Here is a 23,813-nt window from a genome sequence, read left to right as displayed (position 1 = left end):
CAGCAGGATCTATTCAAAAGGTGTCTATAGCTCAGTCAGCACCACCCACCAGGCTGAATTCATTTCCAACCTTCTGAATTGTTTTCCTGGGCCTCGTGGTGACTCCCTCCTTCAAGGAAAACATGAACATCCTCCCCAGGGATGCCCTCTGCTCACCTCCTTCTGATGGAGGAGTGTGGGGATGTCAGCAGTGTGTGTGTGTGTGTGTGTGTGTGTGTGTGTGTGTGTGTGTGTGTGTGTGTGTGTGTTTGTGTGTTTGTGGTAATGGTACACCACCTCATACCTTATTTATGCTGATGTCTCTGTACTGGTTCCCCTGGCTCAGAGGGTAAAATGTAGAGATGGATGGAGATTGCTGCGAATGAATGAATCGGGGAATAGAGCAGGGAAAAGAAGAGAACAGAATGACATGACGGATAAGTGGTGACTTAAGGATGTCAGGAGAAACCATAAGATAACAGCAGATAGAGAGGGTGAACAGAAAGGAAAACAGGGGAGGGAAAAGGCAGAGGGGAGCAGAGCAGCTTTCTCTGCAGCCATCCATCCCCATGAAGAGGTGATGCTGGAGCCTGCTGGAAGCTGCCTCATTAACCAGACTGAACACACAGATCCTCCCCTGGGTGTATTACTATAACAATGATGAGCTGTGTTTCACCATAATAAGTCATACACACACAAGTGTAGAGTGCCATGGTAGTAATGAGCAGAGGGGTGTAAGTGGTGCTGCATTCAGGGATGTAGAGCGCCCCCCCTGTGCAGAATACTTATATACTAATATACCTAAAAACAGCCACACATTCTTGTCACTGCACATCTCAGCTGCATTTAATCATGTTGGAGACTTTTGTTCACTGACTTCAGCCCTTAAGGCAGCGCTTCGTCCCTGGAAACATAGATACTCTCTGAAAACTTCACCATGTTTAAAGCACTGCCTGTAGAACAAACTCCTCTGACCTGTGACCGGCGTCCTACATCACATACATGCAAATATGAAGCCAACAAAGCAATTTAAAAGTTTGTCAGTGACTTAAAAAACATCTGGCAGTGATTGCAGCAGTGTTTGCTGCAGGGAGGGAGGGTGAGGCGGTGGAGGGATTTTACATTTACTGTGACTTTGATACAGTGGTTTATTGAGGGAAGGTGTGTCTGCTGTCTGTGGTCTACTTATGCCACATGGAACAAACACCGCTGGCAATCTTAATCTAGCAGAAAAGAACCTTGTTTTTGTCATTTTGTGGTAGTTTTCTGTTTTTTTGTTTTTGTTTTTACTTGCATAGAAAAGTATAAAATTACAGACATTACCTGTAAATTCCTGAGATCTCAGACAGGCAAGCTCAGTGTCCTCTTTTAAATCACTTCTAAAAACTCATTTTTATCATTTGGCCTTTTATTAACTGTTGCTTTTGTTTATATGATTTTAGTGTGTTCTCATGGGATCTTACTGTTTTTTAGTTTTATTTCGTGTCCCGGATCTTTCTGTGTGTAGTTTCCACGTTCTCCTGTACATATGTGGGTTTTCTCCAGGTTCTCCAGCTTCCTCTCACAGTCCAAAAACATGCTGAGGTTAATTAGTGATTCTAAATTGTCTGTAGGTGTAAATGTGAGTGTGATTGTTTGTCTCTATATGTAGTCATGTGATAGACTGTTACCTGTCCAGGTGTCACCTACCTTCACCCTCAGTCAGCTGGGATAGACTCCAGCCCCCCATGACCCTGATGAGGATTAAACGTTGTATAGATAATGGATGGATGGATGGATGTTTTATCCTATTTGACTGTTAAAGCACCTTGTAAATGTGCGGTTTGAAAGGTGCTATACAAATAAAGTTATTATCATTACTATATCAATTTGAACTCAACAGTTATTTTAATTCAATGCCAATAATGCCAAATTGCATTTTTTTTTAGAAAATATTTAATATAATAATTATAGTATTAAGTATTTTTCTGCTGAACATACTAAATTTGCATAAAATGACAATACTTATAGATAAATACATTTGTTGCTCTTCATATAAACATTTGTGTCTATAAAATCTATTTGATGTTTTCCTCTTAATCTTATGGTAAATCTGATTAGTTTCTTCATTAAGTCCAACATAATGCAGAGTGTTTTTTAAAGAGTACAAAGATGCACTGCTTCAGAGGTTGAATCTTTCAGGTGTGTAGGTGGTGTAAGAGGTTTCTGGTGCTACCTGGGCTTCATTGTCTGAATCGTCCACATTTGTCCAGAAAGGCTTCTAATGTCACCACAGTCTTGTTGCTGTAGCTCACTATGCTGTCATAGTGTTTTGTTTTGTTTTTTTTTTTTAATTTTATTTCTGAGTAACTGTTTGATATAGTACATTTTTATCTGAATAAATTAAACAAAAGTGCTTTGGAAATGAACAGTAGTGCGTACTGTATTTGTTATCCAAAAGTAGACTGGTATTTAACAGTCTTGAACAACATTTTATTTACAGGCCAAATCTGTAAAATAAAAGTGTTACTTTGCAAAGCACATAATAAAAACACCTTTAATTACAGAATTTTTGTTATTTTTATTTTTTATTTTTTTAATTAAATTTTGCAGTTTTTTTCTTATGTTTTTTTCTCATTTGACCATTTTGTTACAATGGTTTTCCAGTTTATTGTATCTACAGTGCTGTGAAAAAGTATTTGCTCCTTCTCGAATTCTTATTTTTTTAAAAATATTTCCCCCTCTTAAAGGTTTAAGACCATCAAAAAAAATAAATATTAGACAAAGATAACCAAGTAAACACAAAATACAGTTTTTAATTATAATTTAACGTTTTAAGGGGAAAAAATCTATCCAAACCTGCCTGGTCCTATGTGAAAAAGTAATTGCCCCCCTTTTTAAATCATGAATTAACTGTAGCCAGTCACATTTTTTGAAAAGCAAGTTCGATTTAACTGACCACACCCAATCCTGATTACTTCCAGACCTGTTCAGTCCAGAAATCACTTAAATAGAACCTGTCTGACAAAATAAAGTTGGCCAAAAGATCTGAAGAAGCTGCAACAAAATGCTGCGATCCAAAGAACTTCAAGAACAGATGAAAAATAAAGTAATTGACATCTATCAGTAAAGAGTTACAAAGCCATTTCTAAAACTTTAGGACTCTGAACCACGGTGAGAGCCATTATCCACAAATGGAGAAAACATGAAACAGTGGTGAACCTTCCCTAGCAAAATTACCCCAAGAGCACAGCAGCGACTCATCCAGGAGGTCACAAAGGAACCCAGGACAACATCCAAAGAACTGCAGGCCTCCCTGGCCTCAGTTACGGTCAGTGTTCATGACTCAACAATGAGGAAGAGACTGGGCAGAAATGGATCCATGGCAGAGTTCCAAGGCCAAAACCACTGCTGAACAAAAAGAACATAAAGGCTCGTCTTACTTTTGCAAACAAACATCTGAAAGATCCTAAAGACATTTGGGAGAATATCCTATGGACTGATGAGGTGAAAGTTTAACTTTCTGGAAGGTGTGTGTCTGGTTACATCTGGTATAAAAGCAAGACAGCATTTCAGAAAAAGAACGTCATACTAGCAGTCAAACGTGGTGGTGGTAGTGTGATGGTTTGAGGACCTGGACGACTTGCTGTGATTGATGGAACCATGAGTTCTGATCTCTACCAGAAAATCTTGAAGGACAATATTTGGCCATCAGTTTGTAACTTCAAGCTGAAGTGCACTGGGGTTCTGCAGCAGGACAATGAGCCAAAACACACCAGCAAGTCGACTTCTGAATGGCTTAAAAAAACAGAATGAAGGTTCTGGAGTGGCCTAGTCAAAGTCCAGACTTGAATCCGATTGAAATGCTGTGGAATGACCTCAAAAAGGCCGTTCATGCTCAAAAACCCTCCAGTGTTGCTGAATTAAAACAATTCTGCAAAGAAGAGTGGACCAAAATACCTCTACAGAGATGTGAAAGACTCATTGCCAGTTCTAGAAAACGTTTGATTTCAGTTGCTGCTGCTGAGGGCGGCCCAACCAGTTATTAGGTTTGGGGGGTCATTACTTTTTCACACAGGGCCAGGTAACTTTGAATAGTTTTCTTCTCCTGAATTAATAAAATCATGATTTAAAAATTGCATTTTGTGTTTACTTGAGTTGTCTTTGGCTAATATTTAAATTTGTTTGGTGATCTTAAACATTAAAGTGGGGAAAATATGCAAAAAAAAAAAAAAGGAATTCAGTGGAGACAAATATTTTTTCACGGCACTGTATGTGGACACTGACTGCTCCACTCATTAATTGTTGTTAAAATATTGACATAAGCTTCAGATATTCCCCTTGATTTTAGTAGTTTTAAAAGAATAAACTACGCTTTCATATCTTTTTCTATGACATGGATTCTTGCCTCTTGCCTGAAGGCCTGGCTTGTTTAATTGGAAACCCACGGTGGATTACACATGGAAGTATCCTCACATGGCCAGGGGTGTATGCTGACATATTGTAGAAGATCTAGATTGAAAAAGCAGCAGCATCGCAATATAAAAAATATGCCGTTAAAAATGAAAGTTGTGCTTCGAAAATGTCAAAAAATATCTCTTCACGCAGATATTTACCCTGTAAGTTCATATTAGACATTTCAGTGCTGTAGCTGATGGAGCCAATGCTAGTTTGAATTCTTTTATATACTCCTGGGGAATGTATGAAAATATATCTTGTTAGATTAGTTCATGTGTTTTCTATCTAAAATATTAATATATAAAGTAAAAGAAATGGTAGCTAAAGCTGTCAAACATATGTAGTGATGAAAAACTACAATGTATTCCTCTGAAATGTTGTGAAGCACAACTATAAAAGTGAACCCAAATTAGAAATATTCAACTAAAGTACTAGTACCTTTAAATTACTATACAGTGCAAATATTAAGTATACAAATATTACACTAAAGGTAATGGGACCTGTGTGTGCCCTAATTCCCATGCAGCTCTGTGGGATTTATAAAGAATGATTGGTGTGGAAATGGAGACAAACTGTTCCCATCTCTCTGCACTGAGCTTGAAATCTCTACAGTGTGATGAGCCAATCAGGTTTTAACTGAAATCATCCATCATGTTTTTGCTGACACATAACGCTGCGGCGGCGGTGGAGGAGTTTGCTCTCGAGCACCAGGATGCCAGCAGCTTCCTGTTGAGCCTTTATGGAGATGCTGCGGATCTCAGTGGGAGGGGGAGGTGCTCACCAGTCATATATCTGCCTCTCACATTCTGAATACATTTGCATGTTCACCCTTCTGCTGAAACACTGTGGGAGAAATGTTCATGAGAAATAGTGCAAGGAATTAAAGTGTCGCTTATAGTAACGAATGATTTAAAGGTCAATTTGAAGAACAGCTGATTAAAGGTGAAGGTTTCATTGAAATGGGTTGATTTGCCAGTTTAAATGCGAACACTGAAAGGAACTGAGGCTGTTGTAGCAGCTGAAGCATGAAGTTCAGGCACTGCAGTGGTAGCAGTAGCAGTGGCACTAGTGGCAGTAAATCCTACAGGAAGTGCTTTCTGTCACTGTGAAAACTGAAATGAAGGTGAGATTTCAGGGGAAGTGAAATATGACAAAGGGGAGTTAAAGTGTCAGCATTGTTTTCTACATTTCAGCACCAATATTCATCAAAAAACATCCCATAGAGCACTAAAACACACTGTTCTCACCCTCACTTAGTTCTGCAATTTCAAATCTATAAGGCTACAAATTGAAACATCCCTACAAATAATTGTTTTTTTGCCCACCAGACAATACTAGGGGCTGAAGTGTGTTGCTTCCAGAAGTACAGAGAGTTTTCTTTGGGTTTATTTAATAGCTGTAGCATCAGACAGCAGCATGTGTCTTCAAAGCAAGAGAGTTACACAAATTTATGGAACAACAGCGTCAGTAACTGTAATCAATGCTTACAATTATAAGTTATCTCTGACATGCGGCCCAGATTACATTTGAGAATTGTTATAGTTACAATGTATTAAATTTTATTTAAATGTGCAAAGATTGTCATGATAACCAGTGCTGTTAACTTATAAAGGGGCCACATAGAGGCTTTCTTAGAAAATTCTAGCAGCAGCAATCCTTCCAACACAGCCAACAACTTGTGTGCAACATGGCAGCATCTACTGTAAATCAGACTAAATTACTTTTCTATCCAGGCATCCAGGTTTCATTTCAGCTAAAGGTAATTTAACTAATCTTTGTTTTTGTTTTCCTTCAATTACTCTGCCAAGGAACACAGAGTTATGTGATGATCAGCATTGGTTTGTCTGTCTGTGTGCAACATTACTAAAAAGGGGATTTGGATGAAATTTTCAGGGAAGGTCAGAAATGACACGAGGACCAAGTGATTAGATTTTGGCAGTGATGTGGCTTATAGTCTGGATCCATGGATTTGTTAAAGATTTCTGTATCATTGCCAGATAGCAGCACAGCGTAACTGTAACCATGACAACAAGTGAACACTACGTCAGCTGCCTGCTGACCATTGCATGATTGTGATCCTACTATAAATCCACTGCTGAGGACTTATCAGGACTTATCCATTGGAAATGATATAACGACTGAGCAGCCTTGATGGAGTACTGCTCTCTCTGAGTGCTTTTCTTGTTTACATTGAAAATGACAGATGAACATTTTGAGTAAGTGCTCCGTAAAGCATTACAAGAGCAAAGTGCTCTGATTAAAAAACAGCAGCAACAACAACAAAAGAAACAGCTTCCCACGTGTAGTAGAGTCCACACTGTACACCCATAGCTTGTGTCAGTACTGTTTTTGTAAGGGTCATTTGGATTTGACCAACTGTACATGCTGAATATACAAAAGGCAGTTTATTTGCATTGAAAATGTTTTGTGAAGTTTAGAGAGAAAAAAGCAGCCATTGTTTTAGTATAAGGTTTTTGAAGTAATCCAAAACATTCAGATTAGATTACATTAGCAATTCAATGGATTACATAATTACAAAATGGCCATGTAGTTTGTGTTCAGTAGCAGTCTCCTTCAGTCTACAAAGTAATCTGACTCAACCCTGTTCATGCTTGATGCTGGTAAAGTGCAAAGTTTTATTATGCAGCCAGTACACCAACAGAAACTCTTGAGCATGAACTTTACACACTCCCTGCCCTGCACAATCCCCAAAGTCACCTTAACCTTTTAACACAGATCAAAGAGGGGCAAAGAAAAAATACACAGAGACACCAGAAAGCTTTAGTCGCAGTTCAAAGCGCCAATATTTGTATGAGAGAGAGAGAAAACGAAGGAGTGATGGAGAGATTTATGAGAGAAGAGAGGGAGAGAGTCAATGAGGCACAACCCCGACTTCAAACACATACAGATTAACCTTACACCCTTCCTCACAGCGGCACGTTGTTTCTGCGAAAAGCCAGAAACCCATTAGTGAGTCGAAGCTCTCTTTTGGAGGATCGTGGCGGGGGGGTACGGCGGCAGCGTTGTCTGAATACAAAGCTTAGTGGAAAAACCTACCTGAAAACTCAGTTCACATACTGTAGGTCACTGCGGCCAGCTTAGAGAGTTCAGGTTTGATTTCTACTGATGTGTACATTTGCACCAATTATGGGAAGAAGTCAACCAGAGGTGTGGAGAAAAAAGATGATCAGCAGTGTTATCAAGAAGTTAATATAAGAGCTGCTGAGAGGTCGACTGACAGCTGAATCCTGGGAGATAAAAACATTCTGAATTCTAAGGTTTAATCATCCACTGCTGTTACTTACCTGAACTAGAAAAACACTCAGAGAGTGCAGTACTCCACCAAGGCTGTTCATTCCCCACATGGTATTGTCAGAAATGCAGCATTTTTTTTGGTAGAAATTCAGGATTTGTTTTTTAGTTATTGATGATCAGAAATCATGGAAACAGAAATAGGCCATTTAATATAGATGTACCCACAAACAAAATGACCTTGCACTGAGCACAGGCATGTGTTATACACGTGTACGTTATGTACGGATACCGAATCGCGTGTCCCAAATATGTAGAGAGCGGCGGAAATTGATGGGACTCAGAAACACCCCCACAATTTAATCCACTGTTCCTTGTTTTGTTGTATCATTTTCAAAATTCCTTGAAAATTATACAACATTGTGGATTTGTAGTAGGATCGCAATCATGTGATCATCAGCAGGCAGCTGACGTAGTGTTCACTTGTTGTCATGGTTACAGTGACGCCGTGCCACTGTCTGGCAATGATACAGAAATCTTTAACAAATCCATGGATCCAGACTATAAGCCACATCACTGCCAAAATCTAATCACTTGGTCCTTGTGTCATTTCTGACCTTCCCTGAAAATTTCATCCAAATATGTTAATCTGTTTTTGAGTAATGTTGCTGACAGGCAGACAGACGGACAAATGTACGCCAACCATCACACCGTGTTCCTTGGCAGAGTAATAAAAAGAGAACAAAAGATGAACATTCGACCTCAAACGCATCATTTGGCTCAGAGTGTGTTTTCACCAGATTGTGAGTTGTTGTTGGATATGGAGGAGAGTTTTGGGGAAACAGGGCTAAGCAGAGGTTAGGCATGAAACTGTAAACAAAAAGAGGTAATTACCAGCATGAAAGTTTAATTCTTTGGTGTAAGACACGGCTCTGGATGTGAGAAGGAAGGTACAAACATGCCCTTTGGTCACATTACCCAACTGTGCCTGAAATGTTGGAACATGGAAGGTTTGTATGTGTGTTGACCTGGAAAAGGCAAAGAGGCGATGCATGTTCAGAATAAAGGCCACAGATGAGGAATATGACAAGAAGACACTTTGGGGCAACACACAGCACAACAGCGGCAAGAATGAGGTGATTTTAAAGAAACAGTTTGAGAAGCATGTTCTTTTGTATTATTACGAGACTGGATGAGAAAACTGACATCAATCTAATGTCATGTGTGTGTTAAGTACACAAGGGGAGCAAAAAGAAAAAAATACCCTTACATGTAAACATTTTAGTGCAACTTGATTTGCAGGAAATTTAATCAACATGTTCTACCACCCACCACAGAGGATGAACCCTTTCCAATTAGAATTTTCTTTGAGTTCTTCATTTGCACCACACTAGTACAAAAATATCACCTTTACCTATGTAAATCTACCAGACTGTAATACTGCTTAACAAACATCCAACACATCCCTATACACTGATATTAGCTACTCTGACATCAGTACACAGAAAGAACAGGTGGGATCAGATCACATGAGTGAAGCAGGTTGTTAAATTTAAAGAGGCAGAACTGATAAGAGCCACATTAAAAGAATATCTAATACAGTGAAATTCAGCCTGAACAATTTTAGACTTGTTACAGCTTTCATAACACTTGGTGCTGCAAGAATGTTTCTACATTCCATGAGATTATCACACATTGAAAATTACATAACATGTTGGTCGCTGACAGGTGTAAATATATACAAAATCATAGTATCACTCTAAAAAATCGTTCAAGGTCTTTGATAGAAAACAATGTCATATCATGTCTGTAATATCTTATTGAGCTTTGAGAATTTTAAAAATTAAAAATTTGCTTGTTTGATCTACATGGGATCTTCACAGTGATTCTATGGTCAGCACTGTCACCTTACAGCTAGAAGATCCCTGGTTCACATCCCGGCCTTACCAGGATCTTTCTGCATGGAGTCTGCATGTTCTCCCTGTTCATGTGTGGGTTTTCTCCTGGTTCTCCGACTTCCTCCTACAGTCCAAAAACATGCTGAGGTTAATTGGTAATTCTAATTTGCCCGTAGGTGTGAATATGAGTGTGATTGTTTGTCTCTATGTGTAGTCCTGTGATAGACTGGTGACCTGTCCAGGTGTCCCCTGCCTTCACCCTAAATCAGCTGGGATAGACTCCAGCAGCCCATGGCCCTAATGAGGTTTAAGCAGTATATAGATAATGGATGGATGATCTTAAAGGTGTTACATGGACTCATCCCACCCCCCCCCATGACTGACTTTCATAAAAGAAGGGCCTCTTCTAGGGGGGACTGTGAGGTCCCACATAGACAAACAGTCTTAGGACAAAATGCTCCTTCTGTGGAGGCCAGAAAGATGTGAAATAGTCTTCCACTCTCCATAAGGGAGTGTCCGACGTTACCAGCCTTCAAAAGTCACCTTAAACAGTGGCTGAAAGTCAACCAGTCTTGTGACCATTGACCTTTAACTTCTTTGTGTACTTTTTGTAATGTGCTTTACTGCAGATGTAAATTAACATCATCAGCATATTTCGTCTATTGCTGTATAAATAGACGTTCACTAATGTGCATTGTCCCTATCAAATAAATTAATCAAAAATAAAGTCACACTTTAAAACCACCTTGTCAGAGGAAATTACAGATAAGAAAGTTGCAAGCTTGTCACCAACTTCCATAATACAGTTTTTCTCAATTGATAAGACACTGTTCCTGAAAAATAGCACACATTTCCCAACACACTGCACACTATTTTCTTTATTTGAACACAATTCACAAAGCACTGCACACTTGCGTCAAAAGCGCACTTTATTGTCAAAATTTGAACTTTGTTTTCCAAATTAAGACACATGAAGCAAAACTAGGACACTGCACTGCTAAATACAAAACACTCCTCTCTCACTGTGTTTTCACATGAAGTGTAAAAAAATGATACAGTCCTCAAAAATGACAACTTAAACACAAATGCATCCTATAAATGAATCAGAAGGGCCATTGCAGTGTCTGACTGTACATTACAAAATAAAAATAATGTTAGACAAAAAATACAGCACTGTATTGTACACAGTACAGTATGCAGATATTTACACCACGTCTGCATCAGTTCTTTCAGCCTGGTCAGACCTCAGGACCTCATCAACATCACAAGCTATGTTTTCTCTGGAAAGAAAGACCTAGTGTGTCTGATCCAGCCCTGACATGCATCAACAGAAACATCACCACATGCCAAGACCACTGATTGATAGAGATTTTCCTGAATGTATGGCTGCTGCTCATATACCTTCCACCTCCATGTAGAGAAGAATTCTTCTATAGGATTCAGAAAAGGAGAATATGGCAGCAGAAAAACCACAATAACTTGAGAGTTCACACTGAAACATTCCCGAATCAATAGTCCTCTATGAAAACTAATATTGTCCCAGATAACAACAAAAACTGTGTCCTCTTGCTAAACGTCCTGCTGCACCGTGTCAGTAGACCCTCTAAGTCCATCTAGGAAAGTCAACAAATGCTGGGTGTTCTATGGGTCCAGAACTGCATGATGGTCAATTACTCCCAGATTACTTATTGCAGCACAGAGGGTTACGTTGCTCCTCACTGACCTGGACGTTGACTAGAGCCTGTTGTCCAATGATGTCTCTCCTTCTTCTCCTCCTCTTGTCCAGGTTGAAACCAGCCTCATCCACATAGATGTATTCATGTGTATCATCAGAATCCAAGTGAAAAACTCTCTGGAACAAACGCACACCAAACAGAGAAAAAGTCAGTCATGTACACTTTCTGTAATTTTACCAGCACTTGTGAACCAGAATTATACATTAGATTTTTTACAGTATTCTCAGAACATTTCTGACTGCTTGTATTGTTCCAATATAGACATGTCACTGAAGTGACAAACAACATTTACATACCATGTAAAGTGGTCCAGGTCCAGGTGCAGGTCCAGGTCCAGGTCCAGGTTCTGGTTCTGGTTCTGGCTGTGGTCTGTGTCGTCCACGTCCTCTTCTTCCAACATGACCTCTTGGTCCTCTGACATCCATTGTGAACAGCTAATTCTGCTTCCCAGCAGGTTTTACAGTGTGCAGTTCATTGGTAAAAGTGTTTTCAGTTTTGACCTGTTGTGTCTTAATTGTGACAGCAGTGTTGGAACAGTGTCCCAGTTCTGCTTCCTAGTGTTCACTTTTTGAAAAATGTGTGTTATGAGTGAAAAAGTGTGTTCAAATGAGCAAAAAACGTGTTCAGTCTTTTGCAAAAAGAGTGCAAGAGTTTTGGAAAATGTGCAAACCATGAATAGTGTTCAAGGTTTTGACAGCAGAGTCCTGTTTTTGAGAAATGTGTGCAGTCAGTTGGTGGCTGTGTGCAGTGAATGGAATTTAGTGTCTTATCAATTGAGAAAAACTGTAATACAGATGTTTTTCTTCATGGGATTTTTATCCTCACTTTAAAAAAACTTGGTCTACACGACCATCACTTTATAAAATATCTCTGTATGAGAATGTAAAAATGACCACAAATGCTGCAGGTCAGGTCAGTCCAGTGTACATAAACAACATGTCAAATCCCAGAGAAGTCTGAACATTGTGTTAGTTTATTATCTTTAAACCGAGGATGTGAATAGAGATGTAACGGCTTTTGCATGGCAGCTACATGGTGCAGCAATAGTAGGTGAAGCTCTCAACTTGTAATTGATAGTCCAAACCAAACGTAAATAAACTAGAGTGTATACTCCAGGTACCCAGGGCATGCTCATTGCACAAAGCAACAATGGGAAGGCAAAACTTGGAAATGTGACATCATTGCTTCCCAAACTCTGTTTTACACGTCCACATGGAATAAATAAACCAGACTTTTAAAAACTCCACTTCAGTAGCCATTTGTGTGTATCTGAGAGAAAAACACTAATTTTCCATGTTAGTGTGGACAAGCCCAAAGTCCAATTTGTCAAAAACAGGTTTGGCATATTAGCATCAGTTATCAAAGCAAAGCGTTCAAAGCTGTGTACGGCAGATCAAATTTTGAGACAAATACAGCAATAAAAAAACAAAAACAAAACAGCAATAGCACCAGTACTGTATCTATCCTGCATATGTGTTGTAACAGAATGGTAAAGCTGAAGCAAAAGTAACATTTCTTATCATGAAGGAGTGTGATGATCATAAATGTCTTACTGGTTAGAAAGTGTTACATTGAGAGGCTGTCTTCATTCCCTGTAAAGGTCACTCTTTGGAGAAAGAGTGATCTCAGGATTTTTCCCAGAGTAGCACAGTAGAAATCTTTATCTCAGTTTTGGGGAATCAAGAACCAACCTGCCACCTGAGTATGACTAGATCTAAATTTACTTAGTCTAACTAGGCCAGGTAGTTTGTGTGTTAATTTGCCCAAAACCCAGTAGAATGATTTGCTTACAACCTTCTGTTTCCCAGCTTTTAGAAATACGGTAAATATTGGCTTTGAGATGAACCTGTAGTCAAAGGATTGAGCAGGTTCTGGATCTGCTGTTTTTTCACATGCAGCCGAATACAGGTGAGATTAAAATAGTTTGGGACACAGAAGGAGTAAAGGGAATTATTAATAATGATGAATAAATGAGATCCAGTGATGCTTAAGACTTTGAAGAATGTAGATGGCAAAATATCAAGAGAAGAGTGGGACAAAGATGAGTCACTTAGTTTGTTTAACAAAGCAGGAGAGACCGCCCAGGGTGGCAGGAGGAATAAAAAACATGGCACTGGAAATTAGCCTGACAGTCAGAAGGTGATAAAACACTGTTTGGAGATGAGAGATGTTTTCGAAAAGAAATCTAAGGTCTGTTCTATTAGCAGTAATAAATCCAATAATAAGTCTATCTTTAATGTTTTGATTACAAAAAAACATCTTCATGTCACTATAGTGAACCTGCAGCTCAGTGCTTTTCCATCTGCATTCAGTCCATTTATTCAGCTTTGATCAGGGGAAAAGACTGAAACACAACATCAGGCTGACTCTACTTCATTCTTGATATCACTCTACAGATGGCTTATATGGAACTGGAAAAACTAGGGTTTTGAGATCACCTTGATGTCGATGTGATGGTAGTGTTGTGTAAATGTAAAACAGAAAACAACAGATAGCTAAATAAAAGACATTTTATCCAATCTGAACCATAACACTCAATGCACAATCATTCATTTGTGTTCATCCTCCACTATCAAGACTTTAATGTCCTCTGAAGATAAACATGTCTCACCTCTTTTCATTACATTTTGCCATTTTCATATTCCAACAAGGTTTGTTTTTATCCTTTTGACTCCTTCTGTATCTGTTTGCAGCCTGCAGGGTCAAATGTCTGATGTAATCTAAGAGGAAAGCTGTCTAGAATCTATTCATGCTCCATAAATTCTAGATAAACAGTCGAAGTTTTGAACTGCTAGACCATATTACGGTTGGACAAAAAAAGAGGAGTGTTTCCTTTTCTGTGTCTTATCGGATATTAATCATCAAACCCCTGAGAACGTATAAGCAAAAAGGACTGCTGTTTGGAGTGATGGCTGCAAAGAGATGTTACCATAAGCCCTTGTTGTAAAGTGTGTCTTTGTGAATTAGGCACATACAGAAGATGCTGTACATTCTGTTGACTGAAGAAACTCTGATTAGGTTAATGTGACACAGCTGCCCCTCACAGCATGTGCTACCACAATGTTCAGTGTATTATTTCACTCTGTTTCTATACCAGAAAAGGCTAAAGATTCCAAACACGGCAAGGAATTTGTCTGGGCTCTGTGTAACCACCACAGCTAATATAACTGTGATGGAGGGTGGGGGTGGGGGGGTGTAAACACATTGGGAAGGTTGATTTCATGTAATTCCATCCGTAATGATGATAAATCTACTCCAGTGAGTTATTTAAATATTCAATGCCTGCAAAGGAAATGAGAAACATTTTCTTTCCCGAGACTCACGAAAATATATCATTATTCTTGTCATGTGTAAAAACAGATTTGCGGCCCTGATTCTGCTCACCGTTATCATCGTGTTGAGTGTCGCTGACAAAAGGTTGATTTAACTTCTTGTCCATCACAGGCCGCATGTGGCTGCTGTATATGTTTTTAACACACCTAGTAGGGGATTGTGATTATCCACCTGTACGAAACTGCTCACACACAAGCTTTGGTCAGGCGTGATGCATGAAGCTTTGACTCCAACTACAGCGCACTGTTGCATTTGCACTGATCACAAAAGTAAACACACTCCATCCAACAGCTTAGCTAGGCTACTTGGTTTGTCTCTTTTCTCACCAACCTGAATAATCCTCCAAAAACCAGAACGAGAAAATGAAATTGTAAAATCTAAACTCTGTATTTCGTAAAACACTGTCTTGACCCGGTTATATTCAGTTTTTTGCTTCATAATTAAAGGTTTACTGTGTCTGGGATAGTTTCAAAAATGGGTTCTGTCACAGAGCCCTCTATCTGTCAAGTGGACAGTTCTTGTCTGGACTATTTTTATGTTACCTCCCATTACTTTTGAGGTTCATTTGACCCGCAGAGGAAAGGCTGAGCTGTACAGGGTGTCCCTAAAGTCTGGACAAATAGGAAATCCTGTTGACTATAATTTTTTTTGCCTCCACTTTGCCTTTGTTGAAAGGAGAAAGAGTTGAACTGGTACTTCTCAGTGGACGTGGAAAAGCCAAGTGGAATCCTCCTTGGATGACGTGCATTAAATTAATCTGCTATCTTTCCATATGTCCATCCTTCATGTCTACTGAGAAGCACCAGTTCAACTCTTTATTCTTTCAACAAAGCCATATTTAATCTGTGGAGGCAAAAAAAATATATAGTTAATGAGATGTCCTATGTATCCAGAACACCATGAATTATGATACAGTATTAAATATGATGCAGCTCTGGTGGGACAAACTATGACTCGAGGAGAGAAGTCAAAGAAAGTAGTAGTAGTAGAAGTTGTACAATTACTGAAATGAGATGAGGGGAGTGTCCAAGTTCCAAAACCTCAACGCCATGCCAGAAACACAACATCCATCCATCCATTCTCATTTGAGGCGTGGGGAGCTGAAGTCTATCCCAGCTGACTTAGGGCAAAGGCAGGGGACACCCTGGACAGGTCACCAGGCTTAGGGTGTATCAGAACCAACATCTGTCAAAGGCAATGTCCTAATGAACCATGACGAATTAAATACTTTCTTATGTCAGAGGGCTATCAGGTCAGAAACAAAATTCTTTCAAAAATTTAATTTGTACTACATTATAAATGAAAAAGAAAACCTCTTGGACAAGAGGGTCTGGACCAGAGGACCTCTCAGGGTGTCCTATGGGGTCTGGACCAGGACGTTGGCTGAGGATCTTTGGGTGTTCTGTGTTGTGTAGTGGGGTCTCTGGGAATCAAACTTGTTCCACTGCATCCTGTTGATGCTCGATGAGAATGGGGTCTAGGAAGTCTGGAGGTCAGATCAACATCTTGGGTGTTCGTCATATTAACCAACATGTTCCTGATTGTTTGATGTTTTTGTGATGTGGTGGGGTGCATTTTTCTGTGACATTTAGGATTGTCATTTGCATGAAGGACTATGCCTGTTCTGGGACAACATTTATTTGGGTGTCTAAGTCTCATCAACATGGATCCCAAAATCCAAGTTTTTCCAGCAGAACACCACATAGTTCGCACCGTCTTCATCCAGAATTAGTTTTGCTTTCCTGCAGCAATCAATCGAAATTCCATCCAAAAATCTCTCAAATTGTCAGTTCTTCCATCGCTTTACATGTTTAAGCAGAAGCTGCAGCAGACCCTAGCTGACCGCTGCAAATGCTGTTTCTCACTGAATTGCTAGCATTAATCTAGGCTGTTTTTGATCTCTGTTCAAACACTTGTTTGTCCTTTTTGTATATGTAATGTTTGTTATCTTTCTTCCTGCTGGAGCCTCTTGCCAGGTCATCATTGTACATGAGAATTTGTTCTGAACTGATCCTACGTGGTAAAATAATGAAGAAACAAATAAACAGTACCAATATGATCTATGTTTTTTCACCTCACCTGTCAGTGGTCATAATGTCGTGGCTGATTGGTGTCTATTAGTTCAAACAGACATGAAAGCTGAAAATTAAACAGATGAAAACAGAGGTAACGCTGCAGCTCCCTCTTGCACTGACAACACATATTAGACCCAACTAAATACTTATTTCTTAATAGAGTGGACCAGAGCAGCTAAAGTCTGTCTTGGACAGTTTAGATAGTGTTCATTTGCAGTTAATTAAATACTGTACACCCTCATTTTAGTTAATATTAAAATACTTTAAAAGTGCAAATGAATTCATTTGCTCATTTAAAATATTTAATAATAATAATTTATTAAATTTGCTGAATCTAAATTAGGCTTAGTGTCTCTCACACACACTCCATTACACAACAGCCCATCTCTGAGTGCTGCTGTGGGCTCCCTCGTCTCCTGCTCCAGGCTAGGCCACTGTCACTTCCCCAGCGCTGCCCATCTGCACCTGTCAGCCGGCATCTCGTCTCTGCAGTTAAGCTGGCAGAAAATAAGAAAATAGCCCTGGGAACAGAGAGCACTACAGGAAGTGGAGAGAGGAGCTGAGCTGAGTCTCACCACTGACCGGGCACATTGGCCCACCATCCTGGAGATCTGATGGCTCACTGTTGCTGCTGCAGGCTTTTTCCACTGTGATCACTTCTTAACACGTTTTTCTGGGCAATGTGCTCTCTGGCAACATGTCAACCACACTAAGATAGTAAACAGTATGTGACGTGAGGATTAGAGTAGGGGTAACCACATGTGAAAAAAAAAGAGAACCATACACTGTCTCCATGAATGACAATTGATTAAATTATTTATGGCAGCATTTCAGTCTAATCAGCCTCCACCACAACAAAAAATTGTATTTACCAGTCCTAGAAACCCCAAAACAGGCCACTCAGGTACATAAGTCATGAAGAAATCTTTTAATAGAAATGTCTTCAATTAAAAGGACAATGCTACAAAGGCTTGCAGAGTCCCTGGACTTGTGGGAAGAAAAAAACACTGTCAGAAAAAAATATCGCACTATAACATGTGCTTCAACTGAATGATGCATATAATAGAGCAGCCATCAGCTACTAAGAGAGATGTATAAATCGGACCCTGTGTAATTGTGTGATTTGCTAGGAGGGGTCTGGCCTCTTCCCAGACTATAATAGTGCTGGTATGATCGTAAGGCCGAGGCTCATCAGTTCATTCCTGGAGACCAGGCCCCTGGTGATGTCTCCGTTAGAGGCTAAGTTTCATAGTATCTTTATAGTCATGTGCCAGACTTCAGAGCAGAACTATCTCTTGGCAACACCGGAGCGTGGAAGGCAGACTCAATTCTGTCATGTCAACCTGCTAAAGCTGTATTATTCCCATGAGGGGGGAAAGGTGTGCAAAGGACACTTCAGGTAGGGCAGCTCACCTGTGCTGTTGTCCAAGAAGTAGGCCAGCAGACACCTCATGACGGCCTGGTGGCAGATGACCAGGACATTCTCCTGCCTCTCCAGCTCCATGATGACTATGATGCACCAGGTCCTCATAAGACTCTTCTTTGGGGTATCAGTACTTGTCCTGGTCTCTCAGCGTGAACTCCTTGGGATAATTCTCCTGAATTTCTTCATACATCATCTCCTCACACCAGCATCAATCTCGTTCAGAGCCTTCCACTGCTCGTACTCGAATCCCAGAGCTCTGGCCATTTGGATGGTTCTCATCATGTGACTCATCCAAACCTTCAGGTCGCTGATGCACTGACCTCGCAGGTACGAACCCAGAGTGCTGGCAAACTTTGCTCCGCAACTCGACAGCCCCGAGTCTCCTCCGATGTGACCCACCAGTTTGAGCTCGCTCTCGCCGTGGTGACACAGGTAGATGGAGCAGGGCGTGACGTGGATGTTCATGAGGTAGTATATGATCTGGCTCTGGATGTGGTCCTGGATCCGGTTCACCAGGTAGCAGCTGCCCACTTTTGAAGAGTTTGATGTACGATAAACTCTCGTCTCTGTTGTCGCCCAGAGGAGCGTTGGTCAGTTTGTAACATTCAATCCTCTTCAGGAAGTCGGCCACGGCGTCTTCTTTGTCACAGTTGACGTAGTCCGGACTGCTCAGCTTCACCTGTTTAATATCCTCAGCGATGATTTCTGGATCATCACAGATCGACTCCACAAAGTAAACCTTGTAGTCGTTTTCTTTGGCGAAGCTGAGGATGATGTTTCTATGCTCTGGAGTTGTGTTAGTGGCATCAAAACCACCACCTGACCGATCTCCCTGATGAAGCAGTCACACACATCCTTGAGGGCAGCAACGGCACAGTCCTGTGAAGGGGGACAGGAGTGCAGATGGCGAAACCTGTGTTGTGCTAGATCAGGATGATGGTACACCTGATGAGGGCCAGTTGCGAGGCCGTTTAAAAAACTCAGAGACATTGGGCAAGCTGGACTCTTTGTTTAAGCAGTTATTCAGTGAACAGTGCACTGAGCTGTCTGGTCTTATCAAGGTGTACTTGTGTCTCTTTAATGATGTTCCAATTCGTACACATCTAATAGAACATGACATCAATGTGGGTGAGGCTCAGCCAATCCGGCAGTGATTCTACAGGGTATCAGATGCAAAATGCAAGGTGATGGAGCAAGAGATCCAATATATGCTTGACCATGGTATCGCTCAGCCCTCATCGTCCAGCTGGGTATCTCCCTGTTTACTCATAGATAAAGCTGACAAGAGTCCTAGATTTTGTACAGATTATCGAAAAGTAAATGAGGTGACGAAAGCAGATGCCTACCTGGGGGGAAGACTGTGGGTTCAGCGTGCTTTGTCAGCAAATTTGATCTTCTAAAAGGGTACTGGCAGATTCCACTGTCTGTTTGAGCACAAGAGGTATCCGCCTTCATTACTCCTTTCGGCCTTTTCTCGTACAGTGTGATGAGTTTTGGGCTTCAGAATGCGCCGGCCACGTTCCAGTGGCTAATGAACATTGTGGTAGCAGGACTGGAGGGCTGTGCAGTGTATCTGGATGATGTAGTGATCTATAGTGATTCCTGGGAAGAACACGTCCTCTGCATTCAGAGCCTTTTTGACCAGTTGCGTACTGCGCTCCTAACTGTGGACCTGGCAAAATGTGAGTTCGCCAAGGCTATGGTTACTTATCTCGGGTAGGTCATGGGGCAAGGTCAGGTTAGGCTGGTACAGGCTAAAGTGACTGCTATTGAGAACTACCCAGTTCCCGCCACTAAGAAGGAGCTGATACGCTTTTTGGGGTTGGTGGGGTACTATCGGGGGTTCTGCAGAAATTTTTCAAGTGTGGTTGCTCCTCTCACAGACCTACTTAAAGCTAAGATGAGGTATGTATGGTCTACACATCTAATAGAACATGACATCAACAAACTTTGGAGAGTGTTAAGGCTGTTCTGTGTTCTCCTCCAGTCCTTAGTGCTCCTTGCATGACTCAGCCATTTCAGCTGCAGGTGGATGCCAGTGATGTCAGGGCTGGTGCGATGTTGTTCCAAGCTGGCACAGATGCAGTTGTGCATCCCGTGAGTTTCTTCTCCGGTAAGTTCAACTCGTACCAAATGAACTACTCAGTACTCAGTCATAGAGAAGGAGACTTCAGCTCTTATCTGGGCTTTACAACATTTTGATGTTTATGTAGACTCAGGTAGGCCATTAGTAGTCTACACAGACCATAACCCACTGACTTTCCTCAAGCCGTTGCAGAGCCCGAACCGCAGACTGATGCGGTGGATTTTGTTTTTATAGTCCTACTGTTTGGAGGTTCGCCACATCAAAGGCTCCAAAAAATATGGTGGCTGATGCGTTGTCCAGAGCCCCCGGCTTGTGAGCTGGGCTTGAAGGGGATTACCTGTGTAGTCTACCTGGTCCTGGTCTGTTTTCCTCCCCACACCCTTAAAGTGCTTCCCTGGGCACCAGGGTTGCTGGGTGAAGGATCAGGAAAGGGGGCCCGGACGTAGGATTGGTGAGTACGATGGTGTAGACATTGCATACAGTAGACTGTAACTTGTCAGTATGGAGGTTTTACAGTTTCAGGGATGGGAGAAATTGGTGACCACTCGTCATAGCAAGAAGTTCGTGTTGTGTATTGCTGATGCGCGCTGTTTGAGATTTCCAGGAGGAGCCTCGTCTTAAGGGGGGGTGTTTGATGACCCTCCACTTTGACACCAGATGTACCTGATCAGGAGCTGAGGGTCACCACCTTACTGAGCCACACCTGCAATCATTGGCTCAGTTGCATTTAATCACTCTCCCTTCCAGTCCAGCGGCACTCGCTGACAGGAGCTGTTTTGCCTTTGGAGCTCCAGTCACACGTGTTTGGTTTTGTTTGTTTGGGCCTTTAAGGCACTGTGGATTATTTGCTTTGTAATAAACCTTTGCTTTGGTCACCGTACAGTGGTTGTCTCCACATTTTTGTTACAGCTTTGGAGCCGAGTTGTAACAAGGTGAACCCAAACTTTTGAACGGTAGTGTAACTTGTATGCTCTAAAAAGTCAATCATAACCAGGATATTAGTGCGCATGTAAACACACCCAGTGTTTAAATTTGAAAACATCGGCTTGCCGTTTTAGTGCGCTTGGATTTTTGTAGAAACTCTTTAGTATCAGTGACAAAACCGATGGTGGCAATACTGCAGTATTTCACTGTTTTGTTGAACAAAACTCAAAACTGGAAGATGGAGAAACCCAACAACAAAAGAGCTTTGTGATTTTATGCTCATGGTAACTCTTAAAAGCAGTCTGTTATGCCCTCTGCTTCAGTATGGTTGGCAGCCTCTCTGCCTCTCCCTCTGTTTTTCTCTGTGCCAGTTCTGTGGGCTGGTGTGTTAATTACAGGAGTGGAGACAGCTGCTTGGGAGGCCAGGTCACCTGTTACTCATTATCCTCCTCTGCTGTAAAATCCCAGCTCAGATCTCCACTCATCACTAACTTGTAGACTCTGTTACACATGTGCCTCACCTGCCTCTGCCTCCCTCATGCTCTTGAAACCCTCTCTACATTCACTTACTGCCAGGCCTCCCTCTGCCAACCCAGCCGGCTTCAGCACACTTTCCTGGCCCATCCTCTACTCGTATTCACCTCACCTCTGTATACCTGGCCTCAGTCAAGTCCCCTGCCTACTCCTGTTTCAGCCTGCTCTGCTCCACCCCTAAGTCCAAGCCTCAGCTAAGGGGCAGTCTCACACTATGGGATGAGATTTTGAAAATTGGGTTGCATCACTCACACAGGGAGAAACTTTTCAGATATTCTTCTCTCTAATATTAGACATGCACATACACACTACAAGACTGGAGGTGAGCAATACACACCTCACATGGTCTCATGGGGTCACACAGTGAAAATTGTGTTGCAACAACTTGCTTTAACATAAATGATACTGTACAGTGAGAGCGAACACACAAACAAGCAAGCAAACAAATAAAAAAACAGAAACCTAGGTGGGAAAATACTTGGGAACTGTTTATTCTTGATTGGGAATGGAGGAGAGAATCAGTTTTAATATCTGTAGCTGAGGTTAGTTTGATGGCCTATGAAGTTTAGCATTGATTGTTCCATGATCTTTATCCCCATTCCCATCGTCACTCCTAAATATCAAATATGTTTGATGTTACTTGGGGTGACCCAAATGAGTCTGTGAGTAGCTTAGGAGAGTTAAGGCTGGATCTGTACAACCCTCATATGACCAGATAATGGCAGCCAAACGCTGGGTCAAACAAATAACAGATTTCCCTTCCAAAATCAGCCCATAACTAATGTGTGAGCCTGGCCTAAATCACCAGCCTCCTGCTCCTGACTTAGCCTGCTGTTTGCTCTCTAATCCAAGCCTCACTTATGTTTTCCTGCCTGAACCCGGCTTCTGCTGTCTCCTTACAGCTCAGCCTCAACTCTCCGAAGACTCTCTGTTCAGCTTTTAATATTCATTGTGTTAATACATTTACTTAGCTGCACTCTGCCTGGCCTGTGTCTGTGTTTCTGCACTTTGGTTCCCAGCCTAGCCCCAACACAGACTGACGAGTTATTCTTCCATGCAGCCATGACTCAGATGCTCCTCTCATTCAAATTGTTATTTCCTCAAATAAACAATGCACGCAAAATAGTATACCATTTCTTGTTTACTGCTTTTGTGAGGAAGGCTTTCTTGTCTGCCCTCTATGTGGACGCGTCATTTTTGCACCAAAGCAGCATTTTAAAATTGAGCTATGCTCACTGTGGACTACTTCCATGTTACACCAAACACACACATTTTCCTGTGCAAAGAGGAATTATTTGCTATAGTTTAGACTTTCCACCAAGGAACATGGCTTAGATAATGTGGAAAAAAGCATTACAATTGTGTGACTGCTTGTGTGTTTACCTCGTTGAATAGCCAATAGCCAAAACCACAAAAATAATACAAGAACTACTACAAAGAATTCTATTGCATACAACATAGGTGTGATTGCCAGCTCCAAGTCTGCTGGTGTTCTGTGTTTGAAGTTTGCATTTCCATCCACTGTCTAACTGCGTTCAGTAAATGAGCTGGACTGTGGACTGCGGTTAGTCTCACAAAAGCACTGGCAAGCAGTTCTGATTTCTCCCTGCATTCTGCCAGATGCATGCTGGGATTGGCTCGAGCCCACAGCAACAGAATAAGTGGTTTAGCAAAATTAATTATTAAATGGTGACGATAATTGAAACGGTTTTACTCACACTGTAGGAGCCTGTTGCTCCCCTCCACTTGTAATATATGAAACCGTAGGATAGGAGTGGTCAGCTCATTTGCTTTGCTCTAACGGGCTAAAATCATACATCAACAAGGATCTGCACTGCAGAAGTGTTCTTGGGCAATACACTGGAATGCCAGAAGCTACCATGCAGGTGACTGACCACTGACCTTTGTGTGCACAATAGAAAAAAAGAAAATTTCCCTGCAGGAAGGTGTTACAGATGACAGTAAAGCTATATTCTGTTTAAGGGCTAAAATTAGGAGGTGAGACTATGTTCATCTCATGGTGCAGTTTTCAGTTCAATTTTATTACTTCGTCAAGGAATGCCATGGAGTTATGTGACAATTGGTGTACATTTGTCTGTCTGAGAGCAAGATTACTCAATAACGGAATTGGAT

The 23,813-nt window shown here is 41.2% G+C and overlaps 1 pseudogene; it reads right to left on the bottom strand.

Moving 5' to 3' along the window:
- Nucleotides 1-16,952: 16,952 nt before the first annotated feature.
- Nucleotides 16,953-19,990, bottom strand: LOC129349710 (6-phosphofructo-2-kinase/fructose-2,6-bisphosphatase 1-like; annotated as a pseudogene).
- Between the last annotated feature and the right edge of the window lie 3,823 nt (nucleotides 19,991-23,813).

Source organism: Amphiprion ocellaris, chromosome 9, assembly GCF_022539595.1.
Source record: "Amphiprion ocellaris isolate individual 3 ecotype Okinawa chromosome 9, ASM2253959v1, whole genome shotgun sequence".
NCBI lineage: Eukaryota > Metazoa > Chordata > Actinopteri > Pomacentridae > Amphiprion > Amphiprion ocellaris.
The sequence above is the reverse complement of the archived record's forward strand: the minus strand, read 5'-3'. Positions and strand labels throughout refer to the sequence as shown.